General features: G+C 46.6%; 1 pseudogene; it reads right to left on the reverse strand.

Moving 5' to 3' along the window:
• Positions 1-555: 555 nt before the first annotated feature.
• The window catches only part of LOC141206961 (vacuolar protein sorting-associated protein 37A-like), a 68,777-nt pseudogene continuing 49,887 nt past the window's right edge, over positions 556-19,445 (reverse strand).

The following is a 19,445-nucleotide window of genomic DNA, read 5'->3' on the forward strand; positions in this document are numbered from 1 at the left end:
TGGCGGTATATTATCGTACCTATAGTGGTGCATAGTATGGATGGTGTATATGAACATGCAGACAACATGGCGGTATATTATCGTACCTATAGTGGTGCATAGTATGGATGGTGTATATGAACATGCAGACAACATGGCGGTATGTTATCGTACCTATAGCGGTGCATGTTATAGATGGTGTATATGAACATGCAGACAACATGGCGGTATATTATTATACCTATAGCGGTGCATAGTATGGATGGTGTATATGAACATGCAGACAACATGGCGGTATATTATCGTACCTATAGCGGTGCATAGTATGGATGGTGTATATGAACATGCAGACAACATGGCGGTATATTATCGTACCTATAGCGGTGCATAGTATGGATGGTGTATATGAACATGCAGACAACATGGCGGTATATTATTATACCTATAGCGGTGCATAGTATGGATGGTGTATATGAACATGCAGACAACATGGCGGTATATTATCGTTCCTATAGCGGTGCATGGTATGGATGGTGTATATGAACATGCAGACAACATGGCGGTATATTATCATGCCTATAGCGGTGCATGGTACTGGCTGTGCAGGGATATGGACTGTTGCAGCTTCTCTACTGTGGCAGCACTGAGAGATAGGAGACAAATCGTCAGTGATGTGAATGGCTTCTAGAGACATAAGTGAAACATGACAGGACTCGGCTCTGCACAGATGCACAATATGATCTAGAGAGCAATTACAATGCCACCTTGGGCCATGGAGCCAGTGTCAGTCACTATCTTTGTCTTTCCTAGGCTTCTTCGTGCGGTCGTTGTATAGGTGCACTATAGGTGCATCAGTGACTGCCAGTCATACTGAGATAACACAGGAGGACATACAATGTGGAGGCCATGGCTTCCCGCTCATCGGTACAAGCCGTGTCCGCTGCTCCACCAGATCCAGACCGCAGATAACATTCGCTCTATGGATCCAAGGCTGACCAGCCCAGATACTGAACCATTAATGGCAGCAATTCCCTGTATACAGACATATCTTAGGGAACTGCTATTCATGCAATTCCCCAGTATAAGGCGCACCACTATTAAACCAATACCACAGCACTTACTCTTCTCTTTTCCATGAACAGAGTTAAAAAATCATCTATTTCTGTTTTTCCCTCAAGGAAATTTTCGGCAAAATTGTCAGCCTCCTCTTCAGCTTGGTGGGCAGCGACCTTTAACCTGGCCTGTAGTGCGCTGAGACCGCAGCTCTGCGAGGGGGGAAGGAGCAGGACGTTACACCTCATCCCATATGGCACAGGGACTCACCTATTTTACTAGCGGCAATAGGTTTCCCCAGCAAATGGGGCTCATTTACAGATCGTCCATTGCAGCCAATCATAATGCAGCTTTCATTCCTCAAACTGTTCCTAAAAAATGAAAGCCAAGCTCTGGTTGGCTGCTGTGAAAGCATCTGGTCATGTACCATTCACATGCTATAACCTCACAGTACTAATCATCAGGATTAAATACAAGTCTGGACAATTGGACCTATCGTCTGTCTAGTAGAAAAGATCAGCTGATATAAAAATGTGTATTATATGGAAAGCTGGGCGAGATGATGCTGAAAACAATGTATAGGACTATAGTGGCAATCTGGGAACATGTAGCGACTAGTGATGAGCGAGCGTGCTCGTTTAACCCTTTAAACGAGCACACTCGGGTACTCGCTGAGTAGTTTCGTCGTGTTCAGCATTTCCGTTGCAGCCGGGGCGGCTGCATGTATCGCGGCTGTTACACAGCTGTGACACATGCAGGGATTGCCTGTTTGTTAGCCAGTCTCTGCATGCTCGCTCATCACTAGTAGCGACATCATACATATACTAATATTTCAATATTCAGCCAATTCTTGCATGGCCCCCTTACAGTGCACGCCGTCCATATCCCCCCGCACTGTAAACCTTTCAGAACGTTCCCTTTGTTCTACTGAACAATAATGTCATTTGTGGCTTCAGCGGCTTTCTGCAGATTAGACGTCCAGTTTCCACAGGAACACATAAAGGGCTTTTATTACCCTTTAACTTATCAAAGAGATCTACTGACAGCACAGTTCTGCAATTAAAGGGAATGTGTCATCAGAAAATGACCAGGACTTTATGTTAAAGGTAACCTGTCAGCTCCCCGAGATCACAAACCGTCACCATGTATTTATTTCTCACTTTATACCCGTCCTAACAAACCCCTTTTAGTGGCTTTCTGATTTCTGCATTTGGCAATTGTGGTGGCAATTTGCTAATTAGAGGGTGACTAGTGGTGGGGCGCGTTGCAATGCCCCCACAAATATTCACCTACTTATTATCACGGCCGCAGTTATAAAAATGTTAGAAATCAGTAAGCCGCTATTAATGGGCTCTTTACACAGGGTACAAAAAGATGAATAAATCCATGGTGGCGCTTCGGGAGGCATGAGAAAGCTGACAGGTTCTCTTTACATGTTATTTTTAACTACTGAGTTTTTTTTCGATTTTCCATAACACAATCTAGATAAAAAAAAAATGCAAACTGGCCATTAATCCTAATACTAGACTCAAACTTCTTATTCTGTTCACAAGGCTTTGCATCAGTCTCATGATCATCACAGACAGGATAATAACGAAAGGTAACAATCAATATAGAATAGAATCCACCATTCACAAGAGGTGATATCACTGTCCCGCAGGCGCCATCTTCTCTAGCCCCGTATCCGCCACATTACCTCGCTCAGCTCATGCTGTCTTTGCTGGTTTTCATTTGAGTCAGAAGCTCATACTGGAAGAGAAGAAAAACACAAGGAAATGAGGATGAATTCACGCGGGCCGCATTTGCTGCAGCTTTTACGGCCAGATCAGAGCAGGTTTATAAGGTAAGTGGATGAGACTTTACAAATCTCATCCGCAAACTGTAAAGATTGCCCATATAGAAAAATGAGAACGCCAAAGATGTTCCAAATCCCGGCATGTCATTGTGGGGTGAAAATACAGCAGATTATCAATGTGAATTTCACCAACTTCAATATAGCAAGGGTGAGATCGTCAGAATTCCTTAGCACAATCCACAAATGAACCAAACCTGCCGTAAAGACTGCGCCTGCCATGTCAGCCCCATCCACAGTGGCTTACCTTATCTAATAATGCTTGTCGCTTTGACTCCAGAATTGGCTCAATTTGAAGATTATTTTCTGGATTAAAAAAATTAAAAAAAATTCTATATTAATATACACATACAGAGGATGAAATAAGTATTGAACATGTCACCAATTGTCTAAGTAAATATATTACTAAAGGTGCTATCGACATGAAATTCTCACCAGATGTCGGTAACAACCCATCCAGTCCACATAGGCAAAGAAATCAAATCATAGATGTCCATGAATTCTGTGTAATAATGAGAAATGACACAGGAAAAAGGTACTGAACACATGAAGAGAGAGAGAGGCAAAAAGCCATGGAAAGTCATGACACCAGCTGAAATCTATCAGTAATTAGAAACCCATCCTGCCACTTAGTGAAAAATAATATTAGGCGGTTCAACTGATGGCCTATAAAAAGGTGTCTCGTTAGCAAGATGCCACACAAGAAACATCTCATGATGGGTAAAACCAGTGAGCGGTCTCAAGACCTCCGCAACCTAATTGTTGTAAAACATACTGACGGTATTGGTTACAGAAGAATTTCTAAATTACTGAAGGCTCCAGTGAGCACTGCTGGGGCCATAATCCAGAAATGTAAAGAACATAATTTCATAATAAACCAGCCACGACCAGGTGCTCCCCGCAAGATTTCAAACAGAGGAGTGAAATTAATTATCAAAAGAGTTGTCCATGACCAAGGACCACCTGTGGAGAGTTACAGAAAGACCAGGAATCAGCAATTGTTTCAAAGAAAACTATAAGTGATGCACTCAACCTCCATGGTCTGTATGCACGCTTAGCACGCAAGACTCCATTGTTGAACAAAAAGCATGTTGACGCGTGTTTAACGTTTGCTCAACAATATTTAGACAAGCCTGTGAAATACTGGGAGAATATAGTCTGGTCAGATGAGGCCAAAATTGAACTCTTTGGATGTCATAATACACACCATGTTTGGAGGCCAGAAGACACTGCATATCACCCCCAAAACACCATACTAACAGTGAAGTTTGGAGGTGGGAACATCATGGTGTTGGGCTGCTTTTCAGCATACGGCAATCTTCATATTAATGAAGGAAGGAGGAATGGATAAATGTACGAGACATTCTTGATAAAAATCGGCTGCAATCTACCAGGATGATGATGAAACAAGGGTGGACATTTCAGCAAGACAATGATCCCAAACACACAGCCAAGGAAACGCTCAATTGTTTTCAGAGAGAGATAATTAAAGCTGCTAAAATGGCCCACCCAATCACCTGACCTGAATCCAACAGAATATTTATAGAAGGAACTGAAGCTCAGAGTTCATAGAAGGAGCCCAAGGGATCTTCAGGATTTGTAGCGTGTTTGTGTGGAAGAATGGGACAAAATCACACTTGAGCAATGCATGCGACTAGTTTCTCCATACAGGATGAATCTTGAAGCTGTCATCACCAACAAAGGCTTGTGTACGAAGTATTAAATACATTTCAGTAAGCATAGTCAATACTTTTTCCCCGTGTAATTTCTCATTATTACACATAACTTAATTTATGGACATCTATTGTTTGATTTCTTTGCCTACGTGGATTGGATGGTCTGTTACTGATATCTGGGGAGAATTTCATGCCTATAGCACCTTTAGTAACATAGTTACTTAGAAAATTGGTGAAGTGTGAGTATTTCACCCGCTGTGTATATCCAGTGGGGAAAATAAGTATTTGATACACTGCCGATTTTGCAAGTTTTCCCACCTACAAAGAATGGAGAGGTCTGTATTTTTTTTTTTATCGTAGGTATACTTCAACTGTGAGAGACAGAAGAAGAATCCAGAAAATCACATTGTATGATTTTTACATAATTAATTAGCATTTTATTGATTGAAATAAGTATGTGATACAATAGAAAAACAGAATGTAATATTTGGTACAGAAACCTTTGTTTGCAATTACAGAGGTCAGAAGTTTCCTGTAGTTCTTGACCAAGTTTGCACACACCGCAGCAGGGACTTTGGCCCACTCCTCCATACAGACCTTCTCCAGATCTTTCAGGTTTCGGGGCTGTCGCTGGGCAACATTGGAGTTTCAGCTCCCTCTAAAGATTTTCTACTGGGTTCAGGTCTGGAGACTGGTTAGGCTACTCCAGGACCTTGAAATGCTTCTAGCAGAGACACTCCTTAGTTTCCTTGGCTATGTGTTTCGGGTCATTGTCATGGTGGAAGACCCAGGCACGTCCCATCTTCAATGCTCTTACTGAGGGATAGAAGTTGTTGGACAAAATGTCGCGATACATGACCCCATCCATCCTCCCTTCAATATGGTGCAGTCATCCTGTCCCCTTTGCAGAAAACCACCCCCAAAGTATGACATTTTCTCCACCATGCTTCACGGTTGGGACAGTGTTCTTGGGGTTGTACTCATCCTCCTTCTTTCTCACGGCGAGTGGAGTTGATACCAAAAAGTTCTATTTTGGTCTCATCTGACCACAAGACCTTCTCCCATGCCAGATGGTCATTGGCAAACTTGAAATGGGACTGGACATGTGCTGTTGTTTGAGACTGTGGTCCCAGCTCTCTTCAGGTTATTGACCAGGTCTTCCTGTGTAGTGATGGGCTGATTCCTGACCTTTCTCAGAATCATGTGACGCGCCCCTGGGCCTGTGTCGCGCTGCGTTGCGCACGCGGGAGCTTACCCGGAGCCGGATCTCTTGAGAGTTGTAGTCTCGTGGCGGCGACCCGGTCCGTGCCCAGGGAGTCAAACTGAGCGGCGATGTACTAGCAGTAGATGGTTGGTGACTACGCCACCCGTTGAATGCAGCTATGGAGCTGCCGCTGCAGGGCAGACCGCTGAGGCCGGCGGAAGGATGGTGCAGCGTGGATGGTATAACCCCCAACGGGAGGGGTATGGCCTCAGGGCAGCCGACGTGGATGATGGGGGTAGCAGGAACCACTCAGAGACGGTGCGGTGTAGTTCAGGGTCTTTACTGGTGACAAAGATAGACCCTCCCGGAGTACTTGCTAGTGATAGGGGCCTGGTCAGTCCTTGAGCAGATGGGATCTCCCCTGGCCAGGCGGAGTTGTAGGCCTTCCCAACTAACTGTACTCTTCTGGCTACCTTGCTAGAGGCGGGAATAAGTAGCCCACGTCCCTGAGTGTACCGTGTGGTGCTCACCCGTATGGCCGGTGACTCGGGGCCTTCTAATGGCTTCCGCTCCACGATGGCGGTGCTGGTCCCACGCGTGTGACCGTGCCTTCGGGCTTCTGGGCCAGAGGACCTGAAATCCTCTGCCGAACGGTTTCTGCTGCTGGGTAGGAGTTAGTCCCCACAGCCTCGGACTCCGGGTCCGGTAAGAAATCTTCTCAGTCAGGGCGAGCTCTGCAGCTGCCAGCCCCTGACTCGTTGTAACACTGCTCCCCACAGAGCTCCTGATGTTTCTTGCTATGCTGCTTCTCTTCTCTACTCTTGTTCTGTCTTCTTTCTCCTAACCCTGCCTCAGCCCCGGGTTTATATAGGGGAAGTCCTTCCCCTCCCAAGACTGGGCAGGAGGTGTGGCATGCACAGGATTCCTGACCAAAGGACCTCCCACCTGCTCTCAGACGTAATATCTCTATCACTGTGGCAACCAGACCCCTGGGGTGTCACATTCCCCCCTAGTGAAATTTAGTACTCCGGGACTAAACATATTTTTTTTAGAAAAACATAACAAGGTATAACCATAACAATACAATAAGAAAAACACATAAGATGGTTACGGCGTGTCCGCAACCGGGTGCAGTTTTGAAAAGCAAGGTGTCCATTTCACCAAAACAGGGAGACGTAACCAGGTAGGGGCCTGTCCTGCCCCGAGTCCTTAACAGTCTTTAGTCCATCCTGGGTTACGCTCCAACTATGTACAAGGATTCCCGGTAAATCCACCAAGGACTCCTAAAAAGAACTAGAAACACAAAATTATACACAAGCAACTATAAACAAGTAAACATTATAAGATAGCTTAAACATTTAGATCCTCCAACGTGCGGGTAGCTGGCCTCTAGTGGCCCTAGTGGACCTACGGAGCTGACTGTCTGGCCCTGAACTACAGGGTGTAGGAGCTGTCAAGGGTAAACTGGGCAGCTGTCTATGGGCCCTCTGGCTCACTAGGGGTATGGCAGGCTCACTATAAGCAGAGGGTTGATTTTCCGGGTCTGCTTGTGTAGAGTCTTCTGCCTCCTGGACCGGCTGTTCTTCCAGCTCTACCGGTTGCTCCGTAGGTTCTTGGGATGATGGTTGGAGGAAGGTGAGTACGGGTACCACAACTGCACCATTGACTTGAGTCCAAGACCGAGGGAAGTCCCCGAGCACGGTACTAACCATATCTTCCCTTTCCTCTACGGGTCGATGGTCTTCTTGTTCCTCTTCAGGGTTCCTCAGTTGTTCGGGACACTTCTTTAGGTGGTCCCGGGATACAATGGCTGTGGTTTCCCCTCCGTCTTTACTGATGGTACAGACCTTCGGGTTTTCGTGGCTTGAGGGCAGTACGGTGTACGGGTCCTTCTCCCACTGGTCGTCCAACTTGTGGAGCCGTCTCTTCCTCTTCAAGACCTGCTCTCCGGGTACCAGGGGAACAGCGGGAGCATACTGGTTGTAAGTTTTCTCTTGTCTTTCCCTAGCCTGACAGAGACTTCGCTCCACGCTCTCCTGTACTCTCCGGTACTGCTGCTGCCTCTCTGTGTCCCAGTCTGTTTCTGGTGAAGTGTCCTCGGGTGTCAGGACTCCCATTTCCAGGTCAACAGGTAACTTACCAGGTCTTGCTCTCATTAGGTAAGCCGGGGTACAGTTGGTGGAACCTACCGGGATGTGGTTGTATAGGTCCACCAGATCGGGAAACTTTTCAGGCCACAGACTGCGTTCTTCCAGGGGCAACGTTTTTAGAAGATCCATTACCACCTGGTTCATTTTTTCACAAAGTCCATTAGTCTGCGGATGGTAGGGTGTCGTCCTTATCTTCCGGCAGCCATACAGATTGCAGAATTCCTGGAAGACCTCCGCTTCAAAGGCAGGTCCCTGGTCCGTCAGCACTTGGTCCGGGTACCCGTGTGGACGGCAAAAGTGCTGCTGGAAGGCTCTAGCTGCTGTTTGAGCCGTTAAGTCCTTGACGGGGACGACAACCAGAAACCGGGAGTAATGATCCACGATGGTTAACGCGTAGACGTAGCCACTTCTGCTTGGGGTCAGTTTTACATGATCCAAGGCTACCAGTTCCAACGGTTGCCGGGTGACGATGGACTGCAGGGGAGTCTTCTGGCTGGCGCGGTCCTTCCTTCTCAGGTTGCACGGGCCACAGTCTCTGCACCACTTCTCAATGGTTCCCCTCATGCCTACCCAGTGGAATCGCTCGCGCAGCAGGAACTCCAGCTTCTTCCACCCGAAGTGTCCAGCTCCGTCGTGGTATGCCTCCATCACCATGGCTGCGTCTCTTCGTGGCACCACTACTTGCCAGAGTAATTCATGCGTCCGGGAGTTAACCATTCTGCGGCACAACTTCCCTTTGTAAAGGAACAGTCGACTCTTCTCTGCCCATAGTTGTTTGGCTTCCTCCGGAGCGTCTGGTTCAAGGCGAGCCTCCGGCCGAGTCAGCATCTCCTTCACCAGTCGGACGGCAGGGTCGCTGTCTTGCGTTTCCGCCCAGTTGTAGTGAGGTAAGGGGTTCAACGTAGCAGCCTGCTTACTCCTTACCCGGTGGGAATACTGGATAGTCCCATGACGGTGGAACGCAGGGAGTTCAATCTCTTCCAGTCCCTCCGGATCTTCTCCTTCGTCCGGCAGGTTGGGCATCCTGGACAGGGCGTCCGCGTTAGTATTGGAGCGCCCTGCCCGGTATTTGATTATGAACTCGTAGTTGGACAGACGGGCCATCCACCTGTGCTCTAGGGCACCGAGTCTTGCCGTGTCCAGGTGTGTCAACGGGTTGTTATCCGTGTACACGGTGAACCGGGAAGAAGCAAGGTAATGCTTAAAGCGCTCAGTGACTGCCCATACCACGGCCAGGAACTCTAGCTTAAATGAGCTATAATTCTCGGGGTTCCTTTCGGTGGGTCGCAGTTTTCGGCTGGCGTAGGCGATTACTCGTTCTTTCCCCTGCTGGATCTGGGACAGTACGGCTCCTAGCCCGATGTTACTGGCGTCGGTGTAGAGGATGAAGGGCTGGCTATAATCCGGGTACGCCAAGATTTCATCCCCCGTGAGGGCATTCTTCAGCTGGCGGAAGGACTCTTCTTCTAGCTCTTCCCATTTGAAGGGCGGCTTCTGGTTCTTGGCCTTCCGGGACTGGCCTATCAGGAGGTCCTGCATAGGCGCTGCCTTTTTGGTGAAACCGGGAATAAACCTTCGGTAGTAGCCTACCAACCCGAGGAACTGCCGCACTTCTTTTACGCTGAAGGGGCTTGGCCATCCCTTAATTGCGGTGATCTTATCGGGGTCGGGAGCCACTCCGTCAGCGCTCACCACGTGTCCCAGATACTGCACCTTTGGTTTCAGGAGGTGACACTTGGAGGGTTTCACCTTTAGGCCGTAACTCGCCAGAGCTTCGAACACCTCCGCCAGGTGTTTCAGGTGGTCCTCATAAGTTTTGGAGTATACGATGACATCGTCCAGGTACAACAGGACCGTCTCGAAGTTTCTGTGGCCCAGACAGCACTCCATTAATCGTTGGAAGGTTCCTGGGGCGTTGCAGAGTCCGAACGGCATGCAGGTGAACTCGCTAAGTCCCATCGGGGTGGTGAATGCGGTCTTCTCCCGGTCCGCCTCTGCTACAGGAACCTGCCAGTACCCGCTAGTGAGATCCAAGGTAGAGAAGAAGTTAGCAGACCTTAAAGCAGCCAATGACTCCTCTATCCTTGGTAAGGGGTACGCATCCTTGTGTGTGATACGGTTGATTTTCCGGTAATCTACACACATCCTCATGGTGTTGTCTTTCTTTTTGACTAAAACTAGCGGGGCTGCCCAGGGGCTACAGCTATACCGGATTACCCCAGCCTCCTTCATGTCTCTAAGCATCCCCTTGGCGTGTTGGTAATGTGCAGGGGGTACGGGTCGATACCTCTCTTTTATGGGAGGATGATCTCCCGTGGGGATGCGGTGTTCTACCCCCTTGACTCGCCCGAAGTCTAACGGGTGTTTACTAAACACTCTCTCATACTCTTGAACCACCCGGTAGACTCCCTGTTTCTGGTGGGAGGGAGTGGAGTCAGTTCCCAAGTGTAGTTGCTGACACCAATCCTCCATTACTTTCTTAGAGCCGTTACCTTCCTCCGGGTGAGATGGAGGCAAGGGTTCCACAGACTGTATAGAGTTTTGGTTGATGGTATATAATTTTGCTAGTGTGGCATACCGGGGCAGGTACACTTCCCTCTCCCCGATATTGATTATGCGAACGGGCACCCTCCCATGGCGTACATTGACCACCCCCCGTGCTGTCAAAATGGTGGGCCTACTGTCTGAGTAAGCTGGTTCTACCATTGCCTGGTAATCTCTACCTCTCAGACCAATAGCTGCCCGGCACCAAATCATCATTTCACTTTTTGGGGGCATGGCAATAGGGAAAGGGTCACACATTCTTACGCTACCAATCTCACCGCCGGAGAGTTCCACCTGTTGCCGTCGCATCAGTGCCCGGATCTCTTTCTGGAGCACTCGCTGCTCGCCGGAGCTGGCGTTCTTGGCAACCTGCTGTAAAAGGAAAATCACCTCTGCAAGACAATTTTCAATTACATTAGTTCCTAGAGTTATTTTTGGGTGACTCTCCTGTTTGTCAATGTCTACAATGATCAGTCCCTGTGCTGCCAGTTCGACTCTACCGATTTTGATGGTCACCTCTTTAAATCCGATCTGTGGCACGGGCTGGCCATTGCTGGCGATGATACTCAAGTCGTCGTCAGGGTAGCGGGTAATATCCGAGTCATTCCAGTACTGCTTAAAGAGCACGTACGGGATGGTGGTGACCTGTGACCCGGTGTCCAGTAGGGCACTCATGGGAATGCCATCCAGTACCACAGGCAAGACTGGACGTCCTCCCACATATCTGTCGCGCCAGTTCGATGGGCCTGGTGATCTTTTTCCTGGGGGTTGGCCCTCTACCCCAGGTTGTGCCCGTTTAAAGAACAGTACCTTTCCATATGTCCGGGTTGATTGCAGCGGCGGCAGATGGGTCGTCCGTCCTCGCTGTATCGGTCACTGGGTCTTCCTCTGGCCGGTGGGGTCCTCCTTGGTCGACGCCACGGGATGTCCTCTGGTCCGGATGCCAGCTGGATCTTCCCTGGGGTGGAAACCTGTAAAGACTGCACAGTTCGGGTTAGCGCAGCAACGCTCTTAGCTAGCTCTTGGACCTGATGGCGTAGGTCTGGAGCCGGGTCATTGTCCAAAGCCTGCGCATCAGCTCCCACAGGCCCTGCCGACAAGGGCGCCGCCTCCTGGTGGTAAGTGATAGCTGGGCGCCTGTGGGTCACAACGCCACCCGGTGCCGGTTCTCGGAGCACCCGGATGGCTCTGTCCTTGAACTGTGCAAAGTCCAGATGGGGATCCTGTAAGGCCATTGCCCGCAACTGGGTTTGATGGGCATTGCAATATAAACCCTCTATAAATTGTTCAGTCAACAGCCTGTCCTCGTTTCCCACCCCATCAGGGTCGGTCTGCTTTATGGCCCCCAGGGCCTCTTGTAGGTTTAGTGCATAGTCCCTTATACTCTCATGCGCTCGCTGCTTGCACCCGTAGAATCTAAGCTTAATCTCGGCTGAGGTGCGGGTATCAAAGGTGTCCTTCAGCCGGGTTAGTATCCCTGCGACAGTCTTCCTCCCAGGTGGCCAGGATTTTACTTCCCTTTTGGCTGCCCCAGTTAGTTGGGCCACCAGGATGCTCACTTTTTGCTCTTCTGTGAGGGGGTACACCTGGAAGAGGCTATCCAGCTTTTCTCTAAAGTCATGCAGGGTATGTGACTCCCCTGAGTACTGGGGTAGCCAAGCTGCTCCCGGGATATAGGGCATGGTGAAGGGCATAACTGCAGCAGCGGTGGCGCTGGCGGGGGTTGAGGCAGTGAAGCTCTCCTCCGTATCCGACATCTTCCTCCCCCCTAGTGGACCGTGGCCTACCTTGCGATGATCCTGTTCCGTAGGCCGCGGCTCCGCAGTGGATCGTCAGGGTTGAGGACCTTCCGTCGCGCTCCGGTGACGTCGGCGTCTGCTGGGCTCCTTCCAGGACCTTACGCAACGTCCGGACGTGAGGCGGGGCTTCAGTTCTCGCGCGCTTTCGGAGTCCACGCCCCTCTTCTTCCCGCGCGGCGTCCTCAAGATGGCGTCCAATGGCGGGAAAACTCCACGGATGGCGGGAAGAAGGTCGAAGATGGCGCCGGATGGCGGGAAAACTTCGCGGATGGCGGGAAGAAGGTAGAAGATGGCGCCGGATGGCGGGAAACCTCCACGGATAACGGGAATCTTCACCACTGGTAAGTTTGAACAGTCTTTGCTTTTCAGGCACGCAGTACCCGGTGGTTGCGGGCACGAAATCCTGCCGACTACGCCAAAGTTGACGCGCCCCTGGGCCTGTGTCGCGCTGCGTTGCGCACGCGGGAGCTTACCCGGAGCCGGATCTCTTGAGGGTTGTAGTCTCGTGGCGGCGACCCGGTCCGTGCCCAGGGAGTCAAACTGAGCGGCGATGTACTAGCAGTAGATGGTTGGTGACTACGCCACCCGTTGAATGCAGCTATGGAGCTGCCGCTGCAGGGCAGACCGCTGAGGCCGGTGGAAGGATGGTGCAGCGTGGATGGTATAACCCCCAACGGGAGGGGTATGGCCTCAGGGCAGCCGACGTGGATGATGGGGGTAGCAGGAACCACTCAGAGACGGTGCGGTGTAGTTCAGGGTCTTTACTGGTGACAAAGATAGACCCTCCCGGAGTACTTGCTAGTGATAGGGGCCTGGTCAGTCCTTGAGCAGATGGGATCTCCCCTGGCCAGGCGGAGTTGTAGGCCTTCCCAACTAACTGTACTCTTCTGGCTACCTTGCTAGAGGCGGGAATAAGTAGCCCACGTCCCTGAGTGTACCGTGTGGTGCTCACCCGTATGGCCGGTGACTCGGGGCCTTCTAATGGCTTCCGCTCCACGATGGCGGTGCTGGTCCCACGCGTGTGACCGTGCCTTCGGGCTTCTGGGCCAGAGGACCTGAAATCCTCTGCCGAACGGTTTCTGCTGCTGGGTAGGAGTTAGTCCCCACAGCCTCGGACTCCGGGTCCGGTAAGAAATCTTCTCAGTCAGGGCGAGCTCTGCAGCTGCCAGCCCCTGACTCGTTGTAACACTGCTCCCCACAGAGCTCCTGATGTTTCTTGCTATGCTGCTTCTCTTCTCTACTCTTGTTCTGTCTTCTTTCTCCTAACCCTGCCTCAGCCCCGGGTTTATATAGGGGAAGTCCTTCCCCTCCCAAGACTGGGCAGGAGGTGTGGCATGCACAGGATTCCTGACCAAAGGACCTCCCACCTGCTCTCAGACGTAATATCTCTATCACTGTGGCAACCAGACCCCTGGGGTGTCACACATGCTTACCCCACAAGGCGAGATCTTGCATGGAGCCTTACACCGAGGAGAATTGACAGTCATCTTGTGTTTCTTCCATTTTCTAATAATTGTGCCAACAGTTGTTGACTTCTCACCAAGCTCCTTGTCTGCTGCCTTGTAGCCCATGCCAGCCTTGTGCAGGTCTACAATTTTGTCCCTGGTGTCCTTAGACAGCTCTTTGATCTTGCCCACGGTGGAGAGGTTGGAGTATGATTGATTGAGCATGTGGACAGGTGTCTTTTATACAGGTTTATATGGTGCAATTAATAAAAGGTAATGAGTGCAGAGTAGGAGGGCTTCTTAAAGAAACACTAACAGGTCTGTAAGAGCCAGAATTCTTGCTGGTTGGTAGGAAATCAAATACTAATTCCATGCAATAAAATGCAATTTAATGATTTGAAAATCAAACAATGTGGTTTTCTGGTTTTTATTTTTAGATTCTGTATCTCACAGTTGAAGTGGATATACGATAAAAATTACAGACCTCTCCATTCTATGTAGGTGGGAAAACTTGCAAAATCGGCAGTGTATGAAATACTACTTTTACCACCATGTATATGTATGTGTGTGTATATACACTACCCACAAAAAGTTAGGAATATTTGGCTTTTGGGTGAAATTTCAGGATGAACCTAAAATGCCCTCTAACCTTTTCAGGTGAACTTAATGTGACCTTCTCTAAACTTTTGAATGCACATGTCCAACTGTTCAATGTTTCAGTACTTTTTGCACAACTTGCTGTTCTCTAACAAGGAGCTTAATGGCAAAATTCACATCAGGTGTTTGATCCATGTATCGCCCAATAAAATTTGGGGTTCAATTAGAATTGGTATTAAACAGCCCCTACTACTTGAATAACAACATTAATCCTGTCATTGTCCCTCTGCATTCACAACACAGGCCTAATTTCATCTTCATGGATCACAAGGCTCCAGCTCATTGAGGTTGCATCATTAGGGAATGGCTGCTGGAGACAGGGGAACCTCAAATGGAGAGGCCTGCATTTTCTCCAGACCTGAATCCCATAGAAAACCTATGGGATCAGCTGAGTCGCTGTGTAGAGGCTCGTAACTCTGTACCCCAGAACCTCAATGACCTGAGAACCGCCCTTTCCAGGGCTGTGGTGTCAGTAAGCCAAACTTCCGACTCCCGACTCTGACTCCACAGCCCTGGTCACTACTGAGCGTGTACATAAAGTGCAGCACAGATTCATCTGAACTAAAAGCCGAGATCCTTAGATCAGGAACAGAATAGACATTTATAGGACATTTCATAACTTTCACAAATTCTTATGGAAACATTTACAGCACATCCTGTATTGTACTGCTGTACCCAATTTATTATATATTTTAGGAGTCGGAGTGGGTCCATTTTATACCAACTCCACCAAAATAGACACCAACTCAGACTCCACAGCCCTGCACCCTCCAAGAAGAGTGGGATGCCATGCCTCAGCAGACAATAACTCCACTTGTGAACAGCAGGAGAATTCATTGTCGAGCTGTAATTGATGCTGCTCAAGGCCACATGACAAGTTATTGAGACATTGACATTTTTTGTTGGGGTATACCCACCACTGTTGTTGGCATTTGTTTCAATAAATGGTTTGAGATGAGGAAATCACCGTTACATGCTTCTACTTAAACGCCCTACTTGTATTATAATATATTACTGTAGAGGGAACTTTTTACATTTTCCATACATTTCACCAGAAAGCCACATATCCCGAACTTTTTGTGCTCAGTGTAGATATACAGGTGCTTCTCACAAAATTAGAATATCATCAAAAAGTTAATTTATTTCAGTTCTTCAATACAAAAAGTGAAACTCATATATTATATAGAGTCATTACAAACAGAGTGATCTATTTCAAGTGTTTATTTCTGTTAATGTTGATGATTATGACTTACAGCCAATGAAAACACAAAAGTCATTATCTCAGTAAATTAGAATATTTTATAACAGCTTAAAAAATGATTTTAAAATCCGAAATGTATGTTCAGTAAATGCCCTCAATACTTGCTCGGGCTCCTTTTGCATCAATTACTGCATCAATGCGGCGTGGCATGGAGGCGATCAGCCTGTGGCACTGCTGAGGTGTTATGGAAGCCCAGGTGGCTTTGATAGCAGCCTTCAGCTCCTCTGCATTGTTGGGTCTGGTGTCTCTCATCTTCCTCTTGACAATACCCCATAGATTCTCTATAATAGATTCTCTATGAGGTTATGGTCAGGCAAGTTTGCTGGCCAATCAAGCACAGTGATACTGTTGTGTGTAAACCAGGTATTGGTACTTTTGGCCGTGTGGACAGGGGCCAAGTCCTGTTGGAGAATGACATTTCCATCTCCAAAAAGCTTGTCGTCAGAGGGAAGCATGAAGTGCTCTAAAATTTCCTGGTACACGGCTGCGCTGACTTTGGTCTTGATAAAACACAGTGGACCTACACCAGCAGATGACATGGCTCTCCAAGCCATCACTGATTGTGGAAACTTCACACTAGACCTCAAGCAGCTTGGATTATGTGCCTCTGCACTCTTCCTCCAGACTCTGGGACCTTGATTCCCAAATTAAAATTGGAACTTTGGGACCTTGTGGAGTGTGTCAATGACTGCCTTCTGGACATCTGTCAAGTCAGCAGTCTTCCCTATGACTGTGGAGCCTACTGAAACAGATTAAGGGGCCTTTTTAAACACGTAGGAAGCCTTTGCAGGTGTTTTTTCTTAATTATTCTAATTTACTGAGACAATGACTGTTGTGTTTTCATTGGCTGTAAGTCATAATCATCAACATTAGCAGAAACAACCACATGAAATAGATCTCTCTGTTTGTAATGACTCTATATAATATATCAGTTTCACTTTTTGTATTGAAGAACTGAAATTAATTAACTTTTTGATGATATTCTAATTTTATGAGACACACACATATATATATATATATATATATATATATATATATATATATATATATATACAGTACAGACCAAAAGTTTGGACACACCTTCTCATTTAAAGATTTTTCTATATTTTCATGACTTTGAAAATTGTACATTCACACTGAAGGCATCAAAACTATGAATTAACACATGTGGAATGGCTACTTTGAAGAACCTAGAATATAAGACATATTTTCAGTTGTTTCACACTTTTTTGTTAAGTATATAATTCCACATGTGTTAATTCATAGTTTTGATGCCTTCAGTGTGAATGTACAATTTTCATAGTCATGAAAATACAGAAAAATCTTTAAATGATAAGGTGTGTCCAAACTTTTGGTCTGTACTGTATATCTATCTATCTATATTTTTTTTTCCCAAGAACCAGAAAAACTCTTCATTCCTCAAAACCGTATTCAACTACCATCCACCAAATCTTACTTGCCAGCTCCTCGATATTTTTCACTAGCTCCTGTTTATCAGATATAGTCGGTTTTAGTTGTGGAAGATTTACAAACTGCTCCAGAAGAACATCCTCTTGCTCCATCATATCGGTGAGCTGTGACACGCTGAAGTAGAAAAAAAGAGAAACGGGCGTCGAAGACTTTCATGGAAATGTTACAACAGGGACAGAGAAGCTAGTGTGCAGAATAAGCCCCCACAGACTTATCTATAGGGGTGGCCCTGGGGAATACTAGGATGGATGTCATTTTATCATTAGAACTAATATAGAATTCAGAAATTTTTTTTTGACAAATAAAAATTAAACTTTTTTTTTTTTATTATTTTAGTTGTAAAAATACAAACCTCAAATCTGACAGCTCAGGAAACGTTTCAGGGAGATCAGGCATCTTGTATGTAAAGCCGTTCACACCCACCTAAGAAATATATACAGGTACTGGTGAGAAAAAAAGAAGCAAGACAAAAATATATCTCATACCCTACCATAATTATATATAAATGTAAAGCAAAATTGCATAATAAATATAGGGTACTTAGTGAACTATTTTTGATCAAAAAAAGTATACAAGCCGTCCCACCAGCGGCAAGGTGACCCTAAATTGGGACGGTACCTATACTGCCTATATTAAAAACCTTACTGTATATCAAAGTTGAAGTAATGCATATAAAAGGGTAGACAAATAGGACCGGGTCCCAACTCCAGACCACCTAGGCCCGTGGTAAGCTACATATATACCAATCAGCTCAACAAAGGGCATGCCACACCCTTAAATTGCACAGAATGCAAACAAGTCAAAAAACCAGACAATGTGAACTGAGGTCTAAGATGGCAGACATACAAGAAACAGAGGCATGTTCACACTAGCAAAAAAGAAGCAAGACAAAAATATATCTCATACCCTACCATAATTATATATAAATGTAAAGCAAAATTGCATAATAAATATAGGGTACTTAGTGAACTATTTTTGATCAAAAAAAGTATACAAGCCGTCCCACCAGCGGCAAGGTGACCCTAAATTGGGACGGTACCTATACTGCCTATATTAAAAACCTTACTGTATATCAAAGTTGAAGTAATGCATATAAAAGGGTAGACAAATAGGACCGGGTCCCAACTCCAGACCACCTAGGCCCGTGGTAAGCTACATATATACCAATCAGCTCAACAAAGGGCATGCCACACCCTTAAATTGCACAGAATGCAAACAAGTCAAAAAACCAGACAATGTGAACTGAGGTCTAAGATGGCAGACATACAAGAAACAGAGGCATGTTCACACTAGCAAAAAAGAAGCAAGACAAAAATATATCTCATACCCTACCATAATTATATATAAATGTAAAGCAAAATTGCATAATAAATATAGGGTACTTAGTGAACTATTTTTGATCAAAAAAAGTATACAAGCCGTCCCACCAGCGGCAAGGTGACCCTAACTTGGGACGGTACCTATACTGCCTATATTAAAAACCTTACTGTATATCAAAGTTGAAGTAATGCATATAAAAGGGTAGACAAATAGGACCGGGTCCCAACTCCAGACCACCTAGGCCCGTGGTAAGCTACATATATACCAATCAGCTCAACAAAGGGCATGCCACACCCTTAAATTGCACAGAATGCAAACAAGTCAAAAAACCAGACAATGTGAACTGAGGTCTAAGATGGCAGACATACAAGAAACAGAGGCATGTTCACACTAGCAAAAAAGAAGCAAGACAAAAATATATCTCATACCCTACCATAATTATATATAAATGTAAAGCAAAATTGCATAATAAATATAGGGTACTTAGTGAACTATTTTTGATCAAAAAAAGTATACAAGCCGTTCCACCAGCGGCAAGGTGACCCTAAATTGGGACGGTACCTATACTGCCTATATTAAAAACCTTACTGTATATCAAAGTTGAAGTAATGCATATAAAAGGGTAGACAAATAGGACCGGGTCCCAACTCCAGACCACCTAGGCCCGTGGTAAGCTACATATATACCAATCAGCTCAACAAAGGGCATGCCACACCCTTAAATTGCACAGAATGCAAACAAGTCAAAAAACCAGACAATGTGAACTGAGGTCTAAGATGGCAGACATACAAGAAACAGAGGCATGTTCACACTAGCAAAAAAGAAGCAAGACAAAAATATATCTCATACCCTACCATAATTATATATAAATGTAAAGCAAAGTTGCATAATAAATATAGGGTACTTAGTGAACTATTTTTGATCAAAAAAAGTATACAAGCCGTCCCACCAGCGGCAAGGTGACCCCAAATTGGGACGGTACCTATTCTGATTGGTATATATGTAGCTTACCACGGGCCTAGGTGGTCTGGAGTT

Source organism: Phyllobates terribilis, unplaced genomic scaffold (genome assembly GCF_046119375.1).
Source record: "Phyllobates terribilis strain yellow unplaced genomic scaffold, ASM4611937v1 Scaffold_153__1_contigs__length_4458050, whole genome shotgun sequence".
In the NCBI taxonomy this organism is placed as follows: Eukaryota; Metazoa; Chordata; class Amphibia; order Anura; family Dendrobatidae; genus Phyllobates; species Phyllobates terribilis.